An 18,449-nucleotide genomic window follows, 5' to 3' on the forward strand; every position below is an offset into this window, starting at 1 on the left:
AGGGGTGCCTGGGTGGCTCAGTCGTTAAGCGTCTGCCTTCAGCTCAGGTCATGATCCCAGAGTCCTGGGATTGAGCCCCACATCGGGCTCCCTGCTCAGTGGGAAGCCTGCTTCTCCCTCTCTCACTCCCCCTGCTTGTATTCCCTTTCTTGCTGTCTCTGTCAAATAAATAAATAAAAATCTTAAAAAAAAAAAGTGTCAGCCAAAGCCAGGTTCTCATCTAGAGGTTCAACTGGGGAAGGGTCCGATTTCAAGCTCACTCAGGTTGTTGGCAGAATACATTCCCTTGTGGTTATAGGACTGAGGGCTCCAGTTTCTTACTGGCTGACTGCAGGAGGTGACCTTCAGCTTCTTTCTATGTGGACTCCAACATGGCCACTCATTTAGCACATCAGCAATGACAGTCTCCAAGAGCAAGTCTGCTAGCAAGATGGAATCTTATATAACAAGACATAATTACAGGTATGACATCCCAACACCTTTGTAATATTCTGTGGGTTTAAAGGAAGTCTCAGGTCCTTCCACACTCAAGGGGAACGAATCACAGAAAGGCATGAATACCCGGAGGCAAGGATCATGGAGGAGCCCGCCTGTAGTCTGCTCCTCTTATAGAAGTATCAATTTTGGTGCAGTAAACATGTTCACTAATAAATTTGGGGGGGAGCTCATCAAGAGGACATGACCATTGATGGACTGACAGCTAGGTCCAGGCCATCAAAGGCTCTTCACTCTCTCTCCTGTCTTTGGAATGTACATTCCACCTACCATTCTCACAGTGGGAACTGTCGAGGACATAACCTTGGGAGAATAAGGTGTTCTTGAGACCATCTGGACTGAATATGTGACTCAATTCAGTTAAGGCCTCTATATCTATATAAACTTTTAAGATTCTGGCAGACATGTGCAGAGATCTACTCATCTTGTGGCTACCCAAGCAAGCCTCATATGTAAGTTCCAGTGCTCATAAAAGCTTGCCACCTGCCAGTCTGGAGTGGTCTTCCTCTTCCTTCTGTCCCTCCTTGCCCTCTGTGTATGGAGGCCAGTTTGCAAACTGACATAAATCGTGGCTCAATTTCATCTGTGATGTATATCCAGGATCATCAAACCACAGCCCATGAGCCTGCCATCTGTTTTGGTAAATAAAGTCCTACTGGCACACAGCCACATATGTTTATTCATAAATTGTCTTTGGCTGCTTTTCTAATACAATGGCATTTTAAGTAGTAGTGACAGAGACCACAATACAGCCCATGAATCCAGAAGTATTTACTGTCTGGTCCTTTAAGGAAATTTGCCATTCTCTGATTTAAGTAATGGATTTTATCATAAGTTAATTCCTTTGTTAGTTACATTGATTAACTATATTTTTTCTCAAACAGTTTTTTTAAAAAATAGATGCAAACTAACGGATAAGGATAATTAATGCCAACTTTATGAAATCGTGGAGATCTGAATATTTTCTTGTAGTAACATAGCACCATCTCATGGAGTATTACAGAAACTGTCAGAAAAGTTGGGTGTACTACTAAGTTACTGAGCATTTGGAATGCTCTGGCATAGCTTCTAAATTCTACTGAAAATAATGTATTAAATTCTACTGAAAATAATGTATTAAAAAAGTGCTGCTTTTTTAATTTAAAAATTTTATAAAATTTAGAGAATATCTAATCCAAATATATCATTTCCTGGATATGAAAACTGGTCTACTGAAATTAAGTGACTTATTAAACTTACGTATTAAGTTTAATAGTGGGATTTCAAGATTTTTTCTATAAAAAATGAAAGTGTTCATGTATATGAGTGTGTGAATGTTTAATATGTTGAATTAAATATTTCAATAGTTGTATTTTTATTTAAAATCAATTCAGCAATTTTGGGGGCACCTGGGTGGCTTAGTTGGTTAAGTGTCTGCCTTGGGCTCAGGTCATGATCTCAGGGTCCTGGGATTGAGCCCCATGTCAGGCTCCCTGTTCAGTGAGGAGTCTGCTTCTCTCTCTCCCTCTGCTCCTCTCTCTTACTCTCTCTAGCTCTTTCCCTCTCTCTCTCAAATAAATAATTTTTTTTTAAAAGGGGACAGGAAACAAACTCTCTCTCTGTTCTTTAAAATCAATTCAGCAATTTTTAATTAAACTTCTTATTTAGAACAGTCTTAGATTACTGAAAAATTGCAAAGATAGTAAGCAGAGCTTATTTTCATACAAAAAATGTTAAATTGCTTATATTAATACCAAAATCGTGGAGATAAAATTATTTGGAATATCATGTTCAGTTCTGCATATGTAGATCAAGAAATGGGAACATGTTAAGACAAACAAATCACAATCAGGTAGATGAGATAACATGACTCAGAAAACCATCTCATCTAATGAGTTATGGAAGGGACTAGGGCTATTTATTGTGGAGAAGACACGAGTGAGCAGAGAATGATGTGCTAAGTATCTGAATGATTGTCATGGGAAAATGGTGTACATTCCATTTCTTGTGATCTTAAGGTATAGAATGAGTTCTGATGGACCCAAAGATACAGGGAGATAGTTTTGTTTCAAGGCAAAAACCATCATTCTAACTGAAAATAGAATGGGCAATCTGGTGGGTAATGAGTTTTCTGTCATAAGAGATATCCAATCAGAAGCTTAAACTCTCCTTGTGAGTCTGGTAGGGCAGGGAATGCTGCTCAATTGTTGGATGAGAGATGAAAATTGATCCTAAAACCCCTATCGTATATTTGAATTTTTATATATGAGGTATAGAAATGTGGGTGGAATGTAGGTTATTCCCAAACCATGAACAGCTAAAGGTGCTCATTGAAAGGTTAGGTTAAGTGCATTCCAGTGTATAGCATTAGATAGACAAATGTCATTTGTGCCTTAGTCACCAAGAAGGGAAGACGGGGGAAGCCTGAGGGATGTTCCAGAATCTTTAAACATGCTCAGACATGATGAGGAAGTCTTAGACTCTACTGGTGGAAAATGCTGGCCAGTGTTTCTCTAAGAAACCAAGGAAACCAGGATAGCTATTCCAAGAACATCCCTTGCTTTCTTTTTTTTTAATTTTTTTTAAAGATTTTATTTATTTATTTGAGAGAGAGGGTAAGAGCGAGAGAGAGCACAGAGGGAGAGAGAGAAGCAGACTCCCTGTTGAGCAGAGAGCCCCATGCAGGGCTTGATCCCAGGACCCCGAGATCATGACCCGAGCTGAAGGCAGACGCTCAACTGACTGAGCCACCCAGGTGCCCCAATCCCTTGCTTTCTCACTGACACCTCTTGATTTAAGAAAACTATAAAATGTGAAGCTTCATAAAATCCAATGACTGAAAACAGTTATTAATATCACAACTAGGATGACTTTGTGTCATAACCATAAAGAGCAAGTATTTCCTCCTAGGATGCAAATTTGTTTTTTAGTATATTCAGTCTATAGTTTTAAATCAAATTGTGCTGAGACCCACTTGGATGTCCACTACCCCTCACAGAGCTGCCTCAGATGCTCAGAAATGTGCTTCTCAGGCTATGAATGTGCACAGCCTGCCATCTCTCAGCACCCTGTGCATGCTGTCCTTACCCTGCTCAGGCTCTGGTGCTCAAGGTCGTGGTTCCCCACTGAAGGGATGCCATTCACCACAGTACTCTAGCTAAGCACTCCAAATTGTATGGACCCCCTCAGCCTACTCAGATTTCCATGCTTGTGCCTATTCCCTACCACGTATATCCCCCCCTTCCCTTGCATGGTCTCTGACTTCCGACCTCAGATCTGCCACCTGCAAGAATGCCATACTCTCTCCTGCTTGGACACCCCTCACCAAGTGCCTGTCACATGAGCTTCCTTCTCTCCTCACTCAGGCTCTGCATCAGGTAACACTTCAAGGCAGCTGTCCTTCCTAGGTCTCTGACCCTCCACTCTTTCTCTCTCTCATCCCCTCTCTCTCTCTTTTTGCTTCTTCCCTTTCCTCCTCCCTATATTTCTCTATCTTTCTACCTAGGACTTTAGGACAAAATTGTTCTGGAGAGATATTTAGGAATGAAAGGGAAGAGAAAGAAAGGGAAGAGAATGGAAGAGAAAGAGAAATCACAAAATTGAAAAAGTTTCGGTTATTGTTCCTGAAAACAAACATCCTTTGCTCTCTCACTGATGAATGTTAATGTTAAAATGATAAAAATTAGCTGCTATTCTTAGGATATATTTATAAATATATTGCATAACCTTAAACATCCGACCTCTAGTTTTATTCTGTTTCTCTTATTTAAAAAATCTGAAAGCTCAGATTTTGAAGTTGACCTTGACAAATCTGTCAAAAAAGAGCACATTTCATGATCACCACACTACACAATTAATTTTTAAATATTTTATTTTATTTTATTTTATTTAAGTAATCTCTACACCCAACAGGGGGCTCGAACTCACAACCCCAAGATCAAGAGTTGCACATTCTACTGACGGAGCCAGCCAGGGGCCCCCGTACTTCAGTAATTATTAAAGCACATGATAGTACAGGGGTGCCTGGCTGGCTTACTCAGTAGAGCATGCAACTTTTGATCTCAGGGTTGTGAGTTTGAACCCCATGTTGGGGGTAGAGTTTACTTAAAAAAATTTGTTTTTTAAAGTACATGATAGTACAATAATTTTTAGGTCTATTTCAGAAGTACATTTCAGCCTTTCCAAAGAGTGCATTTCTTCCTCTACTATTCTATCATTTTGTTAATTTTATATTAATTGACATTAAAGAAATTACAGAAACTTGAAATGAATTTAGCATCCTTCGACATTGCTATAACAAAGCAACAATGAATTGAGAGCATACAGCAGAAAATAAAGACACAAACTAGTCCAGAGATATAAGCAGATGAAGTGATCCTCTTTGGGAACAACAAATGAATTTCACTAAAAAAAATCTTCATAACTTAAAAGAGAACTTATAAAAATAATTAAGGTTTAAAAATCAACATTGTGTTATAAGGAAGTCACTTAGTAAGTCATTTTCTTTAAATAATGATGGCTTGATATTTGGGATGTAGAACATATACCCATATATGCCTATGACTCTCAATATTTAAATTAGTTATCGCTCAGAAACATTTATTTGTAAGTCACCTGTTTAGAATTCAGAAAATTTCCTTATACTAACCCTGTTGTAAATGGTTACTGATTTCCATCCATTGCAGACTATTTTTTGTTAAATACATGAAGACCAAAAAAAAAAAGGGGGTTGGGGATTTATGTATACCTATATGTAAATTGAGCAAATATGATTAAGATTGAATGTGATTATGTTATTGTATTATTTTTTAGGTTTTTTTCCCCTTACTTTTTGGTAGAGAATGGGCCATACAGAAAAATACATGGTTCTATGGATTCAGGAATGGGGGGAAACATGTTATAGAATACAGTGACAGTTCAAAGCCTAACTTTGGGGCAAATTCTCACTTTCTACTCTTAGGAGTCATTTTTTTTAAGTGTCCCACATAATTAGGTTGATACAGGTCACACCAAGAAAGACAAATCTAAAAGTTTGGTTTGCTTTCATGATGCTCAAAGCAACAATCACAGAGACTTGAGTGGAAGTGAAGTGTTGTGGAGGTACATGTTTATATGTAAAGGCAATTTACATACAAATTGGGCATTTGTAACCTGGAGGACAAACAACAAAATATATTCCACTGACGATCCTCCCAAAATAACTGGCACAGTGTTGTCAGAAAGAGTAATGCACAGCAGTGTTCTGAAGTCACTAGGTTTCTGCAAAACCTTATAAGTCAAATTTTGAACTCTCTTTTTAGGATATAAATGGGATGGTATATACTCTCCAAACCAAAGTGATATTCCTTTTCTAATATGAAAATCTGTATTTTTTGTGTGAAATGGAAAAATTGTATTCAATATTTATCATTGACATTTTCATGGAGGTAAGATTAGAATATAACATTATATTAGTTTCAGGTGTTCAACATAATTGATATTTGCATACAGTACAAAGTGATCACAAATAAGTCTAGTCGTCACCTGTCACACCATACAATGGGCCTCTGCCCCTTTTCACTTACCCCCAACACCCTTCCCCTCTGATAACCACCACTCTACACTCTGCATCTATGAGTTTTGCTTTGTTCACTTGTTTTGTTTTTTTAGGCTCCGCATATAAGTGAAATCATATGGCTGAAGTTTTTAAGCTGGTACAAGTTTGAATATAACTTACTCTTTTTTTAAAAAAAAAGATTTTATTTATTTATTTGACAGAGAGAGACATAGCGAGAGAGGGAACACAAGCAGTGGGAGTGGGAGAGGGAGAAGCAGGCCTCCCGCCGAGCAGGGAGCCTGATGTGGGACTCGATCCCAGGACCTGGAATCATGACCTGAGCCGAAGGCAGACACTTAACGACTGAGCCACCCAGGCGCCCTTTAACTTATTCTTCTATCCTTTCTTATTTCCTTGCAATCACAAAACATTCCCATCTCTGGAACATGTCCAGCTCTCATTTCTAGCACAGTTAACTACTTACCTCTTGTTAAAGCTCTAGGCAACACTGTCTTTGATTTCTACAATCTGATTGCATCTATGATGCTAAAACTGACATTTTTTGATTAGGTAAATAAACTGGGGAAAGCTGTCTTCAATAATTTATGCCACCATGCCATCCATTTCCAATTTGGAAGAATGAATGCTTATATCTCAAATCACTAAAAAATCAATCCAACAAAGGTATAGTGAGTGACTTTAGTATTTTCTATCAATATTACTTTATTTTTTACACAAACTGAGGTACTTACAATTAAGAACTAACTTACCAGACAGCTGGCAGAATGTGTACTGCTCTGAAATCTTCACTGGTTGCATTTTTTCCTATTTGCATTTTTTAATATTTGGTGAGTGTGCCCAGTTTGCCAAATATGGTTTAAATTTTAAGTACTTTTGTAAATTACTTAAATATAAGTTGCATACTATACCTTTTTAAAGGTAAGTAGCAGTTATATAAAGGGAAATCAAAACATTGTTAAGCTCTCTGGAAAAAATTAAAATATAAGGCATATAGCACCATCTACTGATAAATCCATCTATTTCTGACAGCTTATTTTTATTGCATTAATAATTAAAGATGAAAATTATAGGAAATGTCATGATTCTACTTGTTTTGTGGATGTTCCAAGGATTTTAATTTCTAGTCTCCTTATTGTTGATGATGATTGTTATTGATAAAAGACAATAGAGAAATAAGATATATTTTCATAAAGCTTAGCAAGAATTATGTAAATAATACTATTTAAGGTGTGCCAGTTACATCAATTTATTGCCTCTCAGCTCCAGATCCACTCTTCATTGTCTTATTTGTGATCGTGGCGCTGAGTCTTACAAACATTTCTCCCTTTCTAGCTGGTAAAATGGTAAGCTTTGCCAGTAGAGGGAGCTGAAGGATACAGCAGGAGGAGGAAGGTGCTTCTCTTTATCAAAGGTGCGTTTTTTCCTTTCCTGCTCCTACAGTGTTCAACCAGCAAGTGGGACACCCAGGTGAGCTTGCTTCCAGCAAAGTTTCCATGAGACACCCACGGACAGCTTTCCAGAAAGTTCTTCAGGCAGCATAGCAGCTTCCCAGGAAATTCAGAAACACCCTCAGTGGGTGACTTCCAACAAATAAAAAAGAAAAAATATGTGTTCTCTTGAAGTTTACAAAGAGCTCTTATTAAAAGAGATTATTTTCTGTGTCATAAATAAAGTCTCGATGTACTGGAAAGAAAAGAAATTGTGCAAAGAGTATTTGCCAACCACAGTGGAATTAAATCACAAATCAACAAGGGAAAGATATCTACAAAATCCCCCAAATGTTTAGAAATTAAATAACATTTCTAAGTAACCAGGTATCAAAGAAGTCAAAAGAAAAAAATTTAAACATATGTTGAACTGAATAAAAATGGCATTACAAAGTATCAAAAATTGGTTAGCTATCACTGAGGCTCCTAGTAGTTAGCTGTGGACCCATTTGAGGAAGTTATTTAAATTCTCAATGCCTCCATTTACCTGATTATACAGTTAGTTGGTTGAATCTGGCTCTCTTCCAGCTCTTAGTGTTTATGAATTTATAATGGAGGAGCATTAGCTCTGAAAACACAATCTCAACAAGACTTTACAGGTAGGTAACACTTTTGGAGAAAAATTATGATGGAAATGGAATTTTAATTTTCTTATGAAGTATCCGTTGAAGAGAAGTGTTAGTCTAGATTTATAGTTTTTACTTTACTCTTCAAAACCTAAACTCCATAGTGTTGGCAGAAATAACAAAATACTCGGTGTCCTATAACCTCAGGGGCATTAGTGAAGCAATTTTATTATACAATGTCCTTTGCAATTCTACAGCTGGAAAAATGTGTCCAAATCCACAAAAATATTTTACTGTGTTCCTTGTCACTTATTGTCATCAATAAGCAATTATAATTTAAAATGCCAAAATTATTTTATATTCACCTGGGTAAATCGACTCAAATTGTATTTTAAGTTTTGGAAAATAAAAATAAAAATGACAACCTAGAGTGATCATTATCTCTGGTTAAAATTTAACTGCAGGGGCGCCTGGGTGGCTCAGATGGTTAAGCGTCTGCCTTCGGCTCAGGTCATGATCCCAGCGTCCTGGGATCGGCCCGCATCGGGCTTCCTGCTCAGTGGGGAGCCTGCTTCTCCCTCTCCCTCTGCCTCTCTCCCTGCTCATGCTCTCTCCCTCTCTCTCTCTCTCTGTATCTCTGTGTCTCAAATGAATAAATAAATAAAAAAATTTAACTGCAGTATGATTACATAAAATATTGCAAAATAAATCATTCATTGAAAGGGAGTTTAAAAAATACGTTTTTCTTCCCTGAAGGAAACTCGGAAGAAACTACATTAGCTGTAGGTTTGTTCTAGTATTTTGATATTTGCTTAGTAAAAAGCCTCTAGCTTCTCCTTGCTCTATGAGGAGTGCACAAAGGATAGGCCAAGAGTCAGGGCAACTAAAACTAAAGTACCTTATTAAGCCTTTATTGATTTGAGTTATCTAAAGGTGCCTGGTGCACCAAGTTCTAATTCTTTAAGCCCAAATAGTCATCAGGTACCCTTAAAAGCAGCTAAGACGTCATCAGGTAAGAAGTAAAGAATCCCCTCAGATAGAACTGCCATTCATTCTAGACTGATACTAACTAGTTGTGTAATTTTAGCAAATTAACTTACTCTGCCTTGTTTTCCTGATTTGTAAAAGAAAGGAGAGACTTCTAGCCCTAAGTTTGCTGGTCCTGTATGATAGGCAATACTCTTAAAAGTTTCTCCTAACATCATCTCTTGCTTAAGCATTATGTGGCTTATACTACTATTTAATAATAATCTTTTTATTTGTTTATCCATCCTCCCATCTGAGATTCCATTAAAAAGAGGGTCCATTTTTTAAAAAGATTTTTTATTTATTTGAGAGAGAGAGATGAGAGAGAAAGCACAAGAAGGGGAAGGGTCAGAGGGAGAAGCAGACTCCCCACTGAGCAGGGAGCCTGATGAGGGACTCAATCCCGGGACTCCAGGATCATGACCTGAGCCGAAGGCAGTTGCTTAACCAACTTAGCCACCCAGGCGCCCCAAGAGGGTCCATTTTTAAAGGACTAAATTAACGTAAAAATGACAACACACCCAGGATATCAGCAGAACACTCATCAAGCCCTTAAAAAATCATGAAGATAGGATCAAAGAATTATTTCAGCATAAAACAGGACCATGTGCACCTAATGCTAGGGACAGTTTCCACCTAGTGGCACAGATTTGGGACAAATCTGGCTTTAGAAAAGGTAATGTAAACCATGGTGCACTACTTGGCTTTGAAGTGAACAATATTTCTGTGGTCATAGTAATGTAAATGCAGACTCTGTTGCTTAGGGAAAAACCTATAGGCACATCACGTGGTACTTCACTATTGTCATAAAACAGAATATAAATGTTCTTCCACAAAACTGACAGACATTGAGGGTAGGGTGAGGGTAAGAAGGGATAAAGGGGGGAAAGGGGGCATTAAAATGCTCTTACATCAAATGGAAATGGAAGAATTGGAGGTTTCATGTGTGGTTAAACCTTGCAGAGCTGATGAGTCAAGGAACTGAGAATGGTGATAAGCTGAACCGCAAAGACAAGGAGGCTGAAAGTAAGATAAATTTAAAGTTGATACATTGGGGGCACCTGGGTGGCTCAGTCGGTTAAGCATCCAACTCTTGGTTTCAGCTCAGGTCATGATCTCAGGGTCATGAGATTGAGCCCTGCCTTGGCTCCATGCTCAGCAGGGAGTCTGCTAGAGATTCTCTCTCTCCCTCTGCCCCTGCCCCTGCCCCCTGCTCATGCTTTCTCTCTCTCTCAAATAAATAAATCTTAAAGAAGATTTAAAAAATAAAGTTAATATATTGTTACAGGCACACTCTTTAGTGCTATCAGAAGAATAAAAGTAGTTTTTGTTTTGTTGGTTATATTTTATTTTACTTTTTAAGTTATGAGTCTAGTGTGGGAAAGGGTTAGGCAGGATATAGTTGCTTTCATATATATAGTTAATGCTATACACTGAATGTTTGTGTCCACCCTCTCCCCTATCCCCTTCCTCTCCCCCCTAAACCATATGCTGAAATCTAATCCCCAGTGTGATGGTATTAGAACTCTAAGAATAATGCTTGATTTTGATCATCCTAAATGGTCCCATGCTGTTCATATTAACTTCATTACCTGAGTGTGAAAAGCAATGGCCTGATTAATATTAATCTTAATAGCAATGTCTTAAATAGCATATTTAAAAAATTCTTCGAAGTTGAATATACAGTTAAACATGTAGACACTGAGGGATGCCTGGGTGGCTCAGTTGATTGTCTACCCTCGGCTCAGGTCATGATCTCAGGGTCCTGGGATCAAGCCCCAAATCAGGCTCCCTGCTCAGCTGGAGCCTGCTCCTCCCTCCCCCTGCTCTTGTGCTCACTCTCTCTCTCTCCCTCTCTCAAATAAATAAATAATAAAATCTTAAAACAAACAAACAAACAAACATAGACACTGAAACCAGATTGCCCAAGATGGATTTGGATCCAACACTTATAAACTGTGTCATTTTTGACAATTTAAAATTCTTTCTACGTCAGTTTTGCTCTTTTGAAAAATAATAGCCCCTCTAGCCCCTCGGTTGAAGGATTGGTATGAGAGTCAAATAAGTTAATATATGTGAAGAATGTAGAACCAGGCCCAGGCTAATAAGTGTTAAGCATTTTATATGAATTTTTTATTTAGCCTAAAAACCAAACCCCAAAACCCTAGTGAAGTTACATAATAGATGAAAAAACAAAGCTAGAGACTGTCTCTTTACCAAACTTCTCTTTGTTAGAAAATCTTAAGCTTAACCAATAGTTAAAGTATGACCAATAGTTAAAGTAAAGACCACAGGTTTAGGTTTCTAGTTTAGAAAAAAATGTACATTGACCTGAAATGGCTTTTCTCTTATTATGCTTGAAACATGTGTTTACATTTTGTGTTCTTTTTTCTACTTTTTTATACATGATGTATTTATGGAGGTAGGTTTTACATGAGGACTCCATACAGACTTCCTTTGTGTGGCCTACTTTCTTCTGTGACCCCCAACCCTTCCATCCTTAGTCTAGCTTGCTTTGTTCTCACGTAAAATTTTAAAACTTAATTGATCAAGAAATAATAACTGCTTTCAGAGGTCCTGTTACCATGTGCTCTACATGGCTCATTTTATCTAACTCTTATAATAAACTAATAAAGAAGATACTAACTCCGTTTCACAAATAAGAACACTGAGGTTCACAGAAGTTCAACCACATATTCAAAGTCCTCAGCCAGTGAATGAGAAAGCTAGGATGTGATCACTGTGTTGTCATTTCAGAGAATATTCTTTGCAATATGCCACACAGCCTCTCAAAGACTTTAATTTCCATTTTAAAGGAAAATCTAGGGCACCTGGGTGGCTCAGTAGGTTAAGCGACTGCCTTCGGCTCAGGTCATGATCCTGGAGACCCGGGATCGAGTCCCGCATCGGGCTCCCTGCTCAGCAGGGAGTCTGCTTCTCCCTCTGACCCTCCTCCCTCTCACGCTCTCTATCTCATTCTCTCTCTCAAATAAATAAATAAAATCTTAAAAAAAAAAAAAAAAGGAAAATCTACTTCTGTCATCTCCAGCTCTGTGTCTCACTCTCCTTTTTCTAAAAAAAAAAATCTTGAGTTAAACACCTTAAAAAGTTGAAATATGAGTGTTGCATTATAGTTACATAACACCTATGTACAAAAATTTCTAAAATGCAATTGAGGAGTATAGGGAAAGCACGCTTCGAAATTTTCAATTCTCCCTATGACCACTAGCATGTGAACAGCCCAGGCTAGCCTGCTGAAGGATGAGAGACATGTCATCACCATCACCCCAGCTAATACCTAGTTAAGTGCCAAGCATAGGAATGACACTAGAGGAGGCAATTTAACTCCATGTTTCCATTACCGAGACCTTTTCCACAGTAGAAACCCAGGGCTGTAAAGCATTCATCTGACCGGCAGAGGGCACCAGTGGGCCGGACTGCGGAATTCAGCGCCTCAGGCTGAGCGCTGGCAGGAAAAACTCCTTGCCCGGCGCCTCCGCTGTGCATTGTGGGAGCCCCTGAGAGCCGCCCCACCGCTTCTTCCCCCGGTGATTTGCTCTGGCGTCTAAGGCTTTCGTGGCTGACCTTCAGACTGAGCTTCAAAATATATGTTAGCATAATGTCGTTATGGTGAAAACTTTGCAATGTTCAGATCATTATTTTTTATCCTACAGTAAATGTTTTTAGAAGACCCGGATACAGTTCAGGTTCTAAAACCATTCAATCCTTGATAATGTCATAATACAAAAATACTAATAGTGAAACCTCATTAACACCCTGGCTAAACGACCTCTCTACCTGACCCAGCAAAGAACTCAAATCTTACACTTAAATACAGTCACTGTCTTCTGTAAATACACTTCCTCCTTACTAAGCTAACAGCTCTTTATTCGCTCAAGTTGTTTCACCCAAGCTGTTGCCTAGAAAGGCTGTATTAAATGTAGGAGCAAAGCTGATAAAGTGCATGGCCTTTGGCTTCAAACTCACTAGAGTCCAGATCCTTCCTCTGCCGCTTATTAGCTGGGTGACCTTAAGAAGTAAGTCACTTTACTCCTCTGGGCCTCAATTCTCTCATCTGTAAATAAAAAGTAAACATTTGCTTCACATATCATTATGAGAATTAAATTGGATAATTGTATAGCAATGCTTAGTACAATGTAAATGCATGGAATTAGGGCTCAGCAAATGGCTATAGTACTGAACAGATATTTCTGATTTGTAGCTAGCATAATAATAGTTTTTGTGTGGTGCTCGTTGCAGGGAGGACAGAATCTCTGGTATGTGTCACAATTCTAATATTTGAATTATTTTATAAGGTTTCAAGCGAAGTCTTTGGCCACATTTACTTCTGTCTTTAAGATTCACTTCAGTGGAAGGAAGAACATTTTGGAGCAAGGGAAGAGTGTAGCTGTTTAAACATCCATTTGAAAATAGAAGCTTCAAGATACTAGAAAGAAATTTATCCTTGAAATTTTGGAAGATTAATCCTTATAATTTTTCTAAAGATTTTATTCATTTATTTGAGAGAGAATGAGATAGAGCGAGCATGAGAGGGGGGAGGGTCAGAGGGAGAAGCAGACTCCCCGCCGAGCAGGGAGCCCGATGCGGGACTCGATCCCGGGACTCCAGGATCACGACCCGAGCCGAAGGCAGTCGCTTAACCAACTGAGCCACCCAGGCGCCCTCCTTATAATTTTATAATATTTATGTAGTCTGTAAAAAATAACTCATTAAATATGAATTTAGCTTAGCTTTTTTCTGAATTATAAAAATGTATTGCCAAATTTCCACCAGGTTTGGAGAAATCTGTTATTAAAATAAGAATGTAGAAAAAGAGACCTATAATCTTGAATTCAAGGTAATAATCCTGAAGTGAGAAAAATAAAGATATTTTACAATCATAAATGAGAGAAAATTATATTAACTACCTGTTGATAATATTTAGACCTCAAATTATAGAACATTAAAATATAAAAGGAAAACTGCAAAGAATATAAGTGGAGTAGAAAGAAACACAATAGTCACAACCTCATCTCTGTGAGCTCAGCACAGAAGTATATCCAAAGTAGAAAATCTAATTAAAAAATAACTAAGCAGGTCTTATCAGTGAAAATTGGTTGAAATGTTTTATTTTTCATAATCATCCACGACATCTCAAAATATTATTTATTCCAAAATTAATTGCTAATAAATGTTGAAAAGTAAAGTTAACTTCACTATTATGTCGTTGTTGGTAATAATATTAACAAAAATATAAATAGCAATGAACCTACAATACTTATGTAAAGAAAATGTTTAAAAGAGGGGCAGAAGGAAAACTTATTCTTGGACATTTTTAGTTCTCCCTGTGACCACCACCATGTGAACAGGGCAGGCTGACCTGCTGGGGACAGACATGTCATCACCATCATCTTAGTTCATGTCTAGCCAACAGCCACACGAATGAATGAAGCTCTCCTTGGCAAGCCAGCCCAGCCATGCTGCCAGCCATCCACAGAACAATCATACAGTTGGCCCATGAAAATAATAAACATTTGCTGAATTGTTGGTTGGTTTGTTACACCACAAAGTCTAACTGATACACACCTCCTAGGTAAGAACCAAAACAGGCTCATATTGCCTTTCTTCTGGACATGGCCCCCTATCAGACATGGGAGAACCATACAGCACTGCCTTGAACTTGAGAGTCTAGGATGATTCTGAAGCAACAGTAACCTCTTTCCTAGCACCACCAGAAAGCCAGCCCAAGACTTGCCTTTTGGGTGGCTCAGGCATGAGTCAGACCTGGTGGCAGTGAAGGGCATTTAGTAAGCTCTCCAAGTTGTTTTTTTTACAACCCTTGTTCTTGTCTGAAAGGCAAAGCATCCTCCCTTCTGTGGTTAGGAAGAATCACAGAACACCAATATTCTATCCAAAAATTCTCTGAATTTCCAATCATCTTTTTTCTTAACCTCTTTAAGATTCATTAGAGGTAAGTGGTCAGCCAAGGATGGAAATCAATATTCTCCTACAACCTTTATCTCAGTCTCACGTCTTGTTGTGCATTGTGTATCTATCAGTGCCTTTGACAAAATCAAGTCTCAGGTAATTCCATTATAATGTCTGGTATCATCTATTTATAGAATCTTTGCATAGGAAAGCCCTTTTGCAGTTTGATTTGAAATGCAGATGCTTTAAAGAGAAAAAATGACATGTTATTTCTTCTTCCCACTTGAATCTGGCTATTGTCCCTAGTGCTGCTGTTTTCAAGGTCCCAATAACCTCCGTATTGCTAAATCCACCGGTCTGCTTTCAGGCCTCATAGTACTCAACCTCTCAGGAGCATTGTACACAGTAGAAACATTTTCCACACTTGGCTTCCAGGACACAATACGGTCCTGGTTTTTCTCTTACCTTTCAGCCGCATTTGCTCGTCTTTCTTTGTTGAACTTACCTCCTCTTCCCGATTTCTAGAAGTTAGGAGTTCCCCAGGTGTTCTTCATCTCCTTATTACCATTAAACCTTAAGTGGTCTCCTCCAGTCACATTACTTTAAATGCCATCCATACACTAATGATTCTCACATTTATATTCCCCCCTACAGCCACCCCCCCCGTCCTCTCCCCTTAATTTCCATATTCAATTGCCTATTTAACATCTCTACTTGGCTACCTCATAACTCATTTCAAATATAATACATCAAACACAGCTTGATCTCTACCCATAAATTTATTCCTTTTTATTACTATTATTGAAGTATAGTTGACCCACAATGTTCAATTAGTTTCAGGTGTACAACATAGTGATTTATATGTTATGCCCTTCTCATCACAGGTGTAGCTCCCATCTGTCACCATACAATGCTATTACAATGCCTTTGACTACATTCCCTATGCTGTGCCTTTCATCCCCACGACTTATTCATTACATAACTGGAAGCCTCTACCTTCCACTCCCCCTCACTCATAAATCTATTCTTCACTTTTTTTACTATGCCCTACTAAATAATAATGCCATTACCCAATTGCTCAAGGCAAAACCTTTGACATCATCTCTGAGTTTTCCTTTCTTTCTACCCCATTTTCTTGGTAAATTCTAACAAATTTCTACTTCCAACATAACCAAATATAACTATCTTTTACCAATTTCCTACATACTACCCTAGTCTAGGTCACTAAATCTCACCCCACATGATTGCAATAACTTCCCATCTGGTCTCCCTGCTACTACTAAGGTCAGACCATGTCAATTCCCTGTTAAAAATCTTCTAGTAACTTCCCTTAATGTACAGAAAACACACACACCCACATACACACGAATCTTTCTACAGTCTTTATGAATGTACACGATCTAATCAATGGCTACTTATTCAATTTCACTTGCTGCTTCTTCCCCTTTGCTCACTGTGTTCAAGCCACAGTAGCCCTTTCTGGTTCCAGAACATGCCAAACCTGTGTCTGACTCAGGAACTTTGAATTTGCTACTCTTACTGCCTAGGACTCTATTAACACAGGCATTTCCACATATCCATGGCGCATTCTCTAACTTGGTTGTGATCTTCATTCAAATATTACCATTTTATTTTGTCTTATTTTTTATTAAAGATTTTATTTATTTATTTTACAGAGAGAAAGACAGTGAGCACAAGTAGGGGGGGCGGCAAGCAGAGGGAGAGGGAGAAGCAGGCTCTTCACTGAGCAGGGAGCCCTACATGGGGCTTGATCCCAGGACCCTGGGATCATGACCTGAGCCGAAGGGCAGACGCTTAACTGAGCCACCCAGGCACCACTCAAATATCACCAATTTAGTGCAACTTCCACTTCTCTTCTCCCTATATCTTTACCCTGTTTTGTCCTTAAAGTACTTGGCATTTTCCAGATACCTAGCTGACATGATATGGTATGTCTATTTGTAAATTTTCCATCTACTCCACAAGAATATAAGTTTTATAAGGTCAACAATGCTTTATATAAATATGCTACACATAAATGTCTTAAATGAAATAATACATTTGCCCATAAGCAAAAAACTCAAATGCCATCAACAAAGTCAATGGAAAATAAATAAGCTATGAAAACATGTTTGCATAAATGTGACAGACATAAGGCTAATTAATGATATAAATGTTTAGGTCAATATGAAAAATAATCAGATAGAAAAATGGAATCATGACATAAATGGACAATTTATAGCAAAAGGAATGCAAATGTCCAATAAATACTTGAAGAGGTGGAAGGGCTAATTTCATAGCATTACCTCACCCAGTCGTCACAATAACCCAATGTGGCAGGTTTCATTACTATTGTCATTATACAGATAAAAAATAAATCTAAGACAAAGAGAAATTAAATAACTTGCCCAATATCAGACTACTAGGTAGGATGTATATGTTATGATGTAAAAAAATCAAATTTTATCTTTTTGTGGGAAAAGCAGACTTTTGCAGACTCCATTCATGAAAATAAGCACATATATACAAACCAAAACAAAGCTGTTATGTCTATAGATGCACAAATGTACTTAAATGTACAGGAAAAGTGTCTGACAGGGTAAAGACAAAGCTGATTACCATGGTTTCCTCTGGGGATAGAATCGGTGGGGGCTGGAAAAGTCACCAAGTTGTAACTTAATTTTACATATCACTGATTTTTTTTAAACAATGAAAATGTATTTACGTATTAGTTTTATAATTTAACAATGCCTAGTTAAAATAAAAATTAGTTTTGAGGGAGATTATAAAGATTATTTGCCTTCTTTAAAAGTTAATGTTTAATTCTCTATTCTATGTAGGCTTCAAGACAAAGATTAAAGGGCTATGCATGAGCGACTTTCCACGTTTCCTCATTATATTATTTGCATCTCTCCCTCTGGTTTAGAAAAAAAAGTTTGGCCAATGAACAGGTACAGTCAGGTCTTAATAACTGATAACACAAAATATACAGTGAACACGGACATGTGGAATTGAATAAGTAAGTGTCATATCTCAAGAAATGAGAATCGGACATGCTCATTCATAGAACCCATCTTCATTCATTGCCATCAAAGTTAAATGGGAAGCTAATATTCAGTATGCATCCCTTAGAAAATTCAAAAGAGGCCCACACAGCCACACCCCTATAACTAACAATGGTTATCTGTGGGAATGGTGGTGGGGACCAGGCCAATTATAACAGAAATGTGAGACTGTTTTGAGTCATATAACTATACCTGTTCAAAAATATTTTAATAATAAACAATTTACCAGGGAAAACTAAATTGGGTCTAATGAAAATCAGTAACAGCTTCAGAGGTCAGCAAGAAAGCATATTTGGAAATCATTTTGCCTCTGGTAAAGTTTTGGTGAGAAACCACATTACTGCTG

Source organism: Mirounga angustirostris, unplaced genomic scaffold (assembly GCF_029215605.1).
Source record: "Mirounga angustirostris isolate CCGP_5_RB_7025 unplaced genomic scaffold, mMirAng1.0.hap1 SCAF_3, whole genome shotgun sequence".
Classification (NCBI taxonomy): Eukaryota; Metazoa; Chordata; class Mammalia; order Carnivora; family Phocidae; genus Mirounga; species Mirounga angustirostris.